We start from the raw sequence: 11,148 nt of genomic DNA on the forward strand, positions 1-11,148 counted from the left end.
CCTCACAGGAGAGCGCCGTGGGCGTGGCCGTTTCCCATTGGATGGATGCCGGCCGCTGGCCACGCCTCCCGCAGCAGATTCCGGAGCCGCGCGCGGACGCCGGTTGCCCTGCTCTCCTGGGAGCCTCGGGACCTACCCCTCCCAGACCTCTGTGGGCCGCAGGCTGGGCTGGGGGCGTCACCGCCCATATCCCTGAGAGCCCCATAGGACAAAGTCTGCAGGCCCTGCGCGCTCCGGTGGCCCTGGCGCGCGCGGGCACTCGCTCGTACCGGAAAGGTTTGGGATTGAATGAAGCAACGCGATTGGAGCCCGCCCGCCGGAGAGCGGGAGAGGATTCCCCACCCCGCCGAGCCCCACCTCTCTGAAAACGTCTCTTGAACCCGTTTCGCGGTTCCGGGTAAATGGTTTTGCAAATGAGGTTGGTGCAAATGCCAGTACAAAGCCCCTGGCTGCGAGGGAACGTGGCTGCGGCGACTTAGATACGTGTAGCTGGGCGGGGGTGCAAGCAGGGTCCCTGAGGTCGGGCAAATGTGTGGGGTGGTCGGTGGTGAACGTACCGTCTAAACGGTTAGGGGCGCGGACTGCTGAGTCACTAGGACACGTCATCTGACAAAGATTTGGTGCCCTCGTCGGTAAATTGGGCCTCGTAGCCATACCTGACCTGTGGGATTACTAATAAAATGAAAGGATTAAATGAGATAATTCACGTAAAATGCGAACTTTTCAAACTTTCAAGTTAATAACAGAGAGAGGGCCTTTGGTGCAGTTTCCCCCTGAAATCGTGTCTGCTGTCGGACTCCTGTCCTCTATGTCGACATTGTTTTAAAAATTGCAAACTGGGCAAATGTCGACATTGTTTTAAAAATTGCAAACTGAGCAAAAATTCCTGAGAAAAAGTTCAGAGAATGATTGAAGAACTAGGAATTCATTTACTGCTTATTGGGCATCAAAGAGCCTAAAGGGGGGGGGGCGTTGAAAACCTCCATTCGGATGAGGGTGGAGACATGAACTTAGTAACAGTTCTCATTTTACTTCGTACGCGGTCTTTCAGATTTGCCAGAGACTTCTGCTCTGCATCTGGCAAAACGCCAAAAATGATTGAAGAGAAAGAAGTGTTAAGATCCAGGAAAAAAAAAGATTAACCAGGAAAAGCTCCAACAGCTGTACACAGTCAGGGCTGTCTCTGAGTGAGACTGGACTTTTTACAATGTCTTTTCTATATAATACTTTAAAGAGGTGGGGGGTAGAGAAGATACCCTCCCCACAGAGGTCTATTTCTCTTAAAGTACTGTGTTTAAAGTATCCTCTAGCCTCAGAAGAAAGATCAATGACCATCACATCTCTTAGACAAAGCAACAACTAAAACTTTAGTCTGTCATTTGTTTTAAAGCAACTCGCAGACATTGTCAATTTCCCCGTCAGCATGCACCTCCAGAAAATGGATACTTTTATTGAAGACGTGATAATGGCTTTATCAGCCATAAAACTAACAAAACTGTCAGTGATTCCTTGGTATCCGCTAATACCTAATAAACATCCAGTTTCGGGTAATCAATATCCGACGTACTCCTTTTGGTTGCTGTCCCAGGCACCGTGTACTTTTCAGCTCCTGCTATACTCTTTATGTACAGGAACTGTAAAGTATAACTCTGTGAGCTAGCCAGAAGCTATTACTTCATTTTCGGTTGAACTGCCACGAGGCGGGGGGGGGAAGCCACCATCCTCCCCCTCACCGCCTCCCACCTCTGAGTCATTCGGGCATGTCCCGTCCTCCCCCTACATCGGGTTTTTACTTCACAAAGGAGGAAGCAGGGGCAGAAGTCTACGTGGTTCTGCCGAGCGGTCACGCCGGGAGGCGACAGCCAGGTCGGGGTTCTGGTCTGCAGTTCCCCCTCTCTTTGCCTGGGTACCTGAGACGCAAAGGGCCCGGGCGGACCAGGCGGACCAGTCCGGGAGAGGGAGGACCCTCCCCGCAGCGGCCTAGCGCCAAGCCCTGGGATCCGCCTGCGATCTTCTCCTTTTCCCTTCGGCGCGCGTTTTGACAGCTACTCCGCTACTGGTCCGCGAGACAGAGACTCCGCCCCCAACTTCAGAGAGGCTGCGCTCTTCCAAGGCTGTGGGATCCTACGCCGAGCCACCGCAAGCTCCGCCCCCGCAAGCTCCGCCCCCGCTTCCGCAGCCCGCGCTCCGGCCGCCACGCCCCCAGCAGTCGCACTTTTACCGTCCCGCGAGGGTGTGTGCGGTGGCCTCTACGGGGCCCCTCACCCCACACCAGGCGGCGTCACTGAGGCCCGGGGAGCCCAAGTGATTTTTCCCAAAGCCACTCATCCCTCTATATACCTGACATCGTGCTGGGGACTGTCACAATAATACTAATGATAACTCCACAGCCACTGGACAACTGGACCACTGGACCAGGTTCTCTCCCAACGTTTTATTAAGAATATTTTCAACATACAGAAAAATGGAAAGAAGTCTACAGTGTTCACCCACCACCTAGGATTCAACGGTTGTTTCCCTTCCGCCATATTTGCTTTATCCCTCTTTACGGGTGTGTGAGGCTTTTGTTTTTTCTGGATCTTTTTTTTTTAAATAAATTTATTTGATTTATTTATTTTTGGTTGCGTTGGGTGTTCGTTGCTGCATGCGGGCTTCTCATTGCCGTGGTTTCTCTTGTTGCAGAGCACGGGCTCTAGATCGCGGGCTCAGTAGTTCTGACGCACGGGCTCAGTTGCTCCGTGGCATGTGGGATCTTCCCGGATCAGGGCTCGAACTCATGTCGCCTGCATTGGCAGGCGAATTCTTAACCACTGCACCACCAGGGAAGCCCTTTTCTGGATCATTTGAACCTGGGTTGTAGATATGACACTTCACCCCGAGATATTGCAGTGTATTGCACAAGTAGCTCCTAAAAATAAGGACATTCTTCTAACATAACCACAGTACCATATTCAGACCTAAGAAAACTAACATTATTTCTCTAATATCACTTAATATCTCGTCCATAATCAAATCTCCCCTGTCATTTCAAATATGGCTTTTAATTTGGTTTGTTCATTTTTGATGCAGGATCCTATTAAACGCATGCATTACATTTGGTTATTGTGCCTTTTTAGTCTCTTATTTTTTTAATACAGTTCTTGAATTTGTCACAGTTTTATTTGCCTTGGGGCATTCTTTTTTTTGGCTGCGTTGGGTCTTCGTTGCTGTGCAGGCTTTCTCTAGTTGCGGCGAGCGGGGGCTACTCTTCATTGTGGTGCGCCAGCTTCTCATCGCGGTGGCTTCTCTTGCTGCGGAGCACAGGATCTAGGCTCTTGGGCTTCAGTAGTTGTAGCTCACAGGCTCAGTAGTTGTGACTTGCGAGCTCTAGAGCACAGCCTCAGTAGTTGTGGTGCGCGGGCTTAGTTGCTCTGCGGCATGTGGGATCTTCCCGGACCAGGGATCAAACCCATGTCCCCTACATTGGCAGACGGATTCTTAACCACTGCGCCACCAGGGAAGTCCTTTTTTAGTCTCTTTTAATTCAAACAACTACTCCATTTTTTCCCCCATGAGGTTGACTTTTCAAAGTTCAGGCCAGTTTTCTTGTAGAATGTCCCACATTCTACATTTGCCTAATGTGTCTTCACAGTGTCACTTAATTTGTTCTGTTAATCCCTGTTTTTACTGTAAACTGAAAGTTAGATCTAAAGGCTTTATTAGATTTAGCTTATCTTTTTTTTGTACATAAGCTAAAAACTACCATTTGAACCATTTTCAAGCATGCAGTTCAGTCGTATTAAGCACATATACAGCCTTATGCAACCATCACCACCATCCGTCTCCAGAACTTTTATCATCCCATTAAACACTAGTTCCCCATTCCTCCCTCCCATCAACTTCTTGTAAAAACCATTCTACTTTCTGTCTATGTGAATCTGAGTACCTCGTACAAGTGTGATCTTACATTTTTGTCCTTTTGTGTCTGACTTTTTTCACATAGCATAATGTCTTCAGCATTCATCCATGTTGTAGCTTGTGTCAGAATTTCATTCCTTTTTAAGGCTGGATAATATTCCACTGTGTGGATATCCCACAGTTTGTTTATAAGATTTCCTTTCTGCAATCCGTCAGCCCCTTCCCTCCATGGAGTTCTTTTGTTTCCCAACTACTAGGAAGCAAGGTCAACCCTCCTCTGAACTGAGCTACTCCCTGTGTGACTCCAGAGCACCTCCTTCTTCTTTCTGAACTTGACATTCCACTTTCAGACCTTCAGGATGCTCAGAGTTCTCTGTTAAGGAAAAAGGGTGCAGGTTCTAGACCCAGGCTGCCTGCATGTGCATCCCAGCTTACCCACTGGCTAATTTCCCCAGTTGTAAAACAGGCATAATAACAGCATCTAGAACCTACTTCATAGGGTGGTTGTGAGGATTAAATCGAATTATTACGTGTAAAATACTCATGAAAGTTCCTGGAACATCGAAAGCAACGGGTAAATATTAGTTGCCATTATAATTTGTCCAACCAGCCCTCTGTGACACGTATGCAGGCCATCTCCAGTTTTTCACTATTATAAACAATGCTGCGGGAATTCCATGGCGGTCCAATGGTTAGGACTCCACGCTCTTACTGCCAACGGCTGGGGTTCAATCCCCAGTCGGGGAACTAAGATCCCACAAGCCGCGCGGTGCAGCCGAACAGACAAACCAAAAACAGTGCTGCAATGGACATCTCTGTGTTTCCTAGAAGCAGAGTTACTGGGTCCAAAGGTGTAAACATTTAGAACTTGGATAGGTACCATCAAGTTGTGTGTTAGAATGCTGGCCAGTCTCCACTCTCGCTGGCAGTGTCTAGGAGTGGCCCTTTCTCTGTATCCTGGCCGTTAATCTTTATGGATGGAAGCTCACACTTCCTTGCCTTAATCTGAATGTATGTGATTATTAGTGAGATTGAATATGGACATATGGACATTTATAGTTCTTCTCTGAATTTCCTGATATTGATCTACGTATTGATTGAGCTATTTATTTTCATAGTCATTTTTAAGAGCTCTATACGTTTTGGATGGTACCTCTTTTTCTATTATACATGTTGCAGTTCTGTTTCCTGGTTTTTCATTTGTGTCTTTTTTCTGTCTTTTTTTTTTAGATTATAACTTTTTATTTTGAAAGAGTTTAAGACACACAAGAAGTTGCAAAATTAGTACAGAGAGTTCCGGTGAACCTTTCACCAAGGTTCCCTTCGTAACTTACACAACCGTGTGCATTGTTTAAATCAGGAAGCTGACATTCATTCAATCCTATTAAGTTAATTATCAACCTTATTTGGATTTCACCAGTTCCTACCCATACTCGTGTGTGCGTGCGTGCGTGCGTGCGTGCGTGCGTGTGTGTGTGTGTATACACATGGTTCTTGGAAATACTATCACATATGTAGATTTGAGTTCATCACCAGAAGGAAACTCCCTGTGCTAGTCCTTAACACTTATACCCTCCCACGACCCTGACTCCTGGGAACCACCTGCCTGGTCTCCATTCCCACAATTTTGTCATTTAGAGAATATCATATAAATGGAATCCCGGTGTGTACCCTTTGAGATTGGCTTTTTTTCACTCAACATAGTTCCCTTAAGATGACCCAGGTTGCCGAGTGGATCAGTAGTTTGTTCCTTTTCATTGCCGAGTGGTGTCCATGGTATGCATGTGCCACCTGGTGCAGGACATCTGGGTCTTCTCCAGATTTTGGCTAGGACGGATCAAGCTGTTAGGAATGTTTGCATACAGGTTTTGGTGTGAACATTCATTTTTATTTCTCTAGGAAAAATACGCCAGGGTGTCATTGCTGCATCATGTGGCGAGGGGATATTTAACTTTACAAGAAACTGAAACTGTCTGGCAGAGTGGTTGTACCATTTGCATCCTCACCAGCGATGAACGAGAGCGCCAATCGCTCCCCTTCCTCGCAAACCTCTGGTATTATCAGTGTTTTGTTATTTTAGCCGTTCTAATAGGCGTTTAGCATTATCTTATCAGAGCTTTATTTTCCTTATGGCTAATGATATTGAACATCTTTTCATGTGCATTTATTTTCAGTCCTTGTCTCCTTCTTATGGTTGATTTCTAATTCAGTGGTTCTCGTCTAGGGGTGATTTGAACCCGCAGGGGACATCAGCAATGTCTGGGGACATTTTTGGTTCTTTTCTTCCTGTTGAGTTTAGAGAGGTGTTTTTTTTTTTTTCTATGTATGTCCTTCGTTGGATATATGGTTTGCAGATATTTTCTCCCAGTCTGTGGCTTGTTCATGTATCGTTTAAAATCATTTATGGTGTCTATTACCATTCAGAAATTTACAAATTTTTCTGTGGTAGAACTGTTAAAGGTTTCCTTTTCGAAAGGTTTCTGGTTTTGCTGTCCTGCTCAAACACCATACAAAGATACATTTTCTCATATAACATTGATAGCTTATTTTTTATACTTGAATCTCTGATTTGCTGAATAAGGTTGAGACCAAGCTCTACTTTTTTTCTTTAATTGATAGCTAATTGTTCCAGTATCCTTATCGAATAATCCATTTATCCTTTCTATTCTAATTTTAAATATATCTTTATCCTTTAGAGTACAATACTAAATTTCCATATGTACATGGTCTATTTCTGGATTCTCAGTTATGTTTCACTGATCTATCACAGCGCTGCTCCATATTCTTCTCTTTTTTTTGATTTATTTATTTAATTAATTTATTTTTGGCTGCATTGGGTCTTCGTTGCTGCGCGCGGGCTTCCACTAGTTGCAGGAGGCGGGGGGCTACTCTTCATTGTGGTGCGCGGGCTTCTCATTGAGGTGGCTTCTCTTGTTGCAGAGCAGGGGCTCTAGGCGTGTGGTCTTCAGTAGTTGTGGCATGCGGGCTCAGTAGTTGTGGCTCGTGGGCTCTAGAGCGCAGGCTCAGTAGTTGTGGCGCACGGGCTTAGTTGGTCTGCGGCATTTGGGATCTTCCTGGACCAGGGCTTGAACCCGTGTCCCCTGCATTGGCAGGCAGATTCTAAACCACTGCGCCAACCAGGGAAGACCCTGTCTAGGTGAATCTTACAATTTATTTGTCAAGTTCCAAATTAAAACCACTAATGGAATTTAAAAATTGTAATTGCATTGATTTTATAGATTATTTGGGGGAAGATAATATCTTAGTGCGTCTTCCTGTTCATAAACATAGTATACTCCTTCATTAAGGTTGTGTTCAATGACCACCAGTAGAGTTTTATAATATTCTTCTTGTAGGTTTTGCATATTTCTTGTAGGGTTTAATTCTCCGTATCTTTATAGCTTAGTTCATGGTCCTTCTTTCTGTCCTGAGGCCATTACAACCTGACTCCCACTTAGAGCTGTTGCAGTAGCTGGTCTCAGGGCCTGAGATGCCCTTTCTCGCAGCCTCTTTCACGGCTGACTCACTCTTCTCATTCAGATATCAGCCTCCTGTCACCTGCTCGGTCACGCTGTAACACACCACCCTATTTCAATGTTTTACACAGTACTTGTCAGTCTCTGAATTTTTTCCTTTTAAAATGTAAGCTCACGAGAGCCAGGACCCAGTGAGCTGTGTTGACTGCTGCATCCCCAGCGCGGGATCCCAGTATGTTCTTGATAAATATTCATTGAATGAATGACAGGAGAGTGAATCAAGTGAGTCTATGATCTGGGCTTCACTTCACTCTCTTTACCCAGCAGTATCTGTTGATGTTTGACACACATTTTTACAATAAATTTTAATATTTTCCCAGATCACAGAGAGTTTTTATAAGTTGAATTTAATCAAAAACTCTTTTGACATCTGCCAATAAAATGGTATGACTTTTCTCCGTAAATTTATTGATGCAGTTGCTTCATTGCATCCTGGAATGATATTAATGATAATAGCCAACTCATACACAGCATTTACTATACACCAGGACTGTCCTAAGCACGTTAAAAATATATTTATTTCTTTAGGCTGCACCTGTTCTTAGTTGCGGCGTGCGGACTCCTTAGTTGCAGCATGTGGACTCTCAGTTGCGGCATGTGAGATCTAGTTCCCCGACCAGGGATCGAACCTGGGCTCCCAGCATTGGGAGCTCGGATCCTTGCCCACTGGACCACCAGGGAAGCCACCTAAGCACTTTCTGCATTTACTTATTTTAACTCATAACAACCCCATGAAGTAGGTACATCATCATCCCCCTTTTACATATGAAGAAAGTGAAACAGAAGGATTAAGTAACTGACCCAAAATCAAGCTGGTGAAGCCACGTTTGAATGTCCATGTCTTATTCCTGAATCTGTGCTTTTAACTACAAAGTTAGTCTGTATCTGTCATGGTCTTTTATTCTTTTATTACTCTACTAGAACCAGTAGGATTATTTAGATTATCGCATCATTCATAAATAAAATTGTTAGTTTTTTATTATGTTCTCTATTCTCACGTAGTCTGGAATCCAAGTAGTTTCATTAGAATAAAATAAGAATTTTAACATATTTTCTTTGCTCTGATATAGTTTAAATGATCTGTCTTTGGTAAGTTTGATAGAATTTACCTGTAAAAACTATCAAGGATTATCACCTTTTTTTGGGCAGAGGGAGCTAAATATTTGACAACTTTTTCACTTCCTTCTATGGGGTGAATAGATTCAGTGTTTCTATCTGCACCTCAGTTAGGGGTCAGTTGAGAATAACAGAAACTACTATAGCCAATTTAAGCAGAAAAGTATTTACTAGAGGGAATTAGTGCTTATAAAATTATTGGAAGGGCTGGAGGGGTGGGCGCCAGGGGCAACTCTCAGAACGCTATAGAACTCCCCACGGGAGCTTCCACCAGTGCCTTGGTCAGCAGACTGGTATGAGGAAGCCAGTGCCCAATTGCAGGGTTCTGGTCCACACTACTTGTCACCAGCTGGATGCGCTATGCCCTTCCTCTTGACACCCATGTAGCTATAAACTGCTATCTTTTACTTTGAACTTTGTATTTGGGAATAATTTTAGATTTACGGAAAAATTGCAAAGATGTTACAGAAAGTTCCTGTATTAACATCTATTTAGCTTCCCCTAATATTAACATCTTACGTTTATTAAAAGTAAAAAATTAATGTTGGCACCAAACTATTAACTACAGACTTTATTCAGATTCCATTAGATTTCTCACTAATGTCCTTTCTCTGTTCCAGGATCCAATCCAGGATCCCCCACTGCATTTAGCAATTTTTTAAAATGAAATCATTAACGCCCTTGCGCATTCTTTTGAGTATCCTTTGGGCAAATCCCACAGGTTTTAGTAGGTAGTGATCTCATTTTTGCACTTTTCTAAATAGTCTGAATTTTTGGTTTTGATTTCCACCTTGATCTGAGTTACATAGAACGTCAAAAATGTTCATAATCCATGTTGGTTTGATTTCAGTTTGGGCTATCTTTTAATTTCCACTCTCTGTTTTTATTGCATTGTGATCAGAAAATGTGGCATGTTTTTCTCTCTCATTAAAAAAATGTTGTTAAGCATGGAGAATAATCTAATTTTTTGAACAATTGCCATATTGTTTTCCACATTGGCTGCATCACTTTACATTCCCACCAGGAGTGCACAAGGGTTCCAGTTTCTCTACCTCCTCACCAACATTTGTTATTTTATGTTTTTTAGAAAAAAATAACCGTTGTGGCTTTGATGTACATTTCCATCATTAACGTTTATAGGAGTATTTTAATAGGTGGACAGTGTAGAGTTTGGAATAAAACTGATACTATTATCTGCTGCATATCACATAACCCTACTTAGTGAAAAAGGTTGAGAAAGTTCAACAGGAGACCAGATTCATCTGAGGTGGGACATTGAAACGGAGGCGCCGTGACGTTAGTGCACGGCCTTTGGAGCCAGACACACCCAGGTGGATCCTGCCTGCCACATCCTAGCTGTGTAACTGAGCAAGTTGCTTTTTCAGCAAGCTTTACCTCCCTCATCTGTGAAATGGGGATTCGTGCTGTGGTAGGATGTTGTGCGGCTTGAGTGAGAATTCATGGCAGATTTAGCACAGTGCTTGGCACGTTGCGATCCTCAATAAATGGTAGCTGTTATGATCATTGTGAGCTTTGCTCCAGGGGTTTCCAACACCCCACCCCATACCCCCCATCCAAAAGCTCCACCGCCGTGTTGCTTCAGGAGACCCAGCAGAGGTGTCGCTGTTCTCTCTCTGCCTGTGCCTGATGGGAAGCTTATCTTGGCCCAGCCCCATGCGGTGCAGGGAGATTAGACAGGTTGGTGGCTGGGCCTGGCAGATGCACATTTTTAAAAACCTGCAGAATCACATTTAGGGTGGGTTGACACACCCCAAAGTGGCAAGAAAATGTTCCAGGAAGTAGAGGGACAGGATGAGGTCATGGAGCGAGTGTGGACAGGGGGCCAAGATGCCTGGGTTCCACACTCAGCGCTGGTCCTGACGCACTTTGCCCTCATCTGTCTCGTCCCACACAGAGCAGAAGTGCAAGTCCTTCCGAGGCCCACAAGGCTCGTGAGGTTTAAGCGGGTCAGCTCCCCACCTGTCCTCCTTGCCCTTGAAGATGTGGGAGACGGACATGACCGTGGTAATTTCTAGTCTCTTGACCCATTCAGGAATGGCGACCATCTCAGACCTTCCTAAGGAAGCCCGATTTCAGGCTGATTGTGGGGGGCAGCGGGAGGGCGAAGAGAAGCTCTGACTTCTGCTGCATTTGGAGCTTGGAGAATTAAGTCTGAGGCTCTTGGGAGCACAGAGTGGGAAGTGGAATCTACGTAGAGGAAAGCAGAACAGAGATGGAGCGGGAGACTGTTAGTTAGAACTCTTCTGGCTGCAAGTGATCGACACTTAAGCATAAAGGGTGTTACTGGTTTATGTGCCTGAACAGTCCGGAGTAGACGTCCCGCCGTGTCTGCCCCCAGCACCTGCAGCGCCATCAGCTTGGCCCCGCCTTTGTCCTCCAGCCCGTCTCTGGGGCGGTCATTTGGCCGAGCCCCTGCGCCCGCCATGTCGGCTGAATTCCTGAGCACCTTCCTATGGGTGGCAGCCCCACCTTTCTCTCCCCCCTGCCCCTCCTAAGACAAGGATGTGTGGGTGAGACCCTCCAGCTCTGCTTTGACACAGGAAACTATTCAAAAAGCGCTCAAAACAGTGCAGGAAAA

The 11,148-nt window shown here is 45.1% G+C and overlaps 1 long non-coding RNA gene across 1 annotated transcript; it reads left to right on the forward strand.

Annotated features, from left to right (window-relative positions):
- Positions 1–99: 99 nt before the first annotated feature.
- LOC113624073 (uncharacterized) lies at positions 100–2,619 on the forward strand. Its single transcript, XR_003434198.1, has 2 exons — positions 100–418; positions 2,046–2,619. It is a non-coding gene; the product is annotated as an uncharacterized LOC113624073 (long non-coding RNA).
- The last annotated feature ends 8,529 nt before the right edge of the window (positions 2,620–11,148 follow it).

Source organism: Aethalodelphis obliquidens, unplaced genomic scaffold (assembly GCF_003676395.1).
Source record: "Aethalodelphis obliquidens isolate GAN/ISIS:26980383/991018 unplaced genomic scaffold, ASM367639v1 scaffold12, whole genome shotgun sequence".
Classification (NCBI taxonomy): Eukaryota; Metazoa; Chordata; class Mammalia; order Artiodactyla; family Delphinidae; genus Aethalodelphis; species Aethalodelphis obliquidens.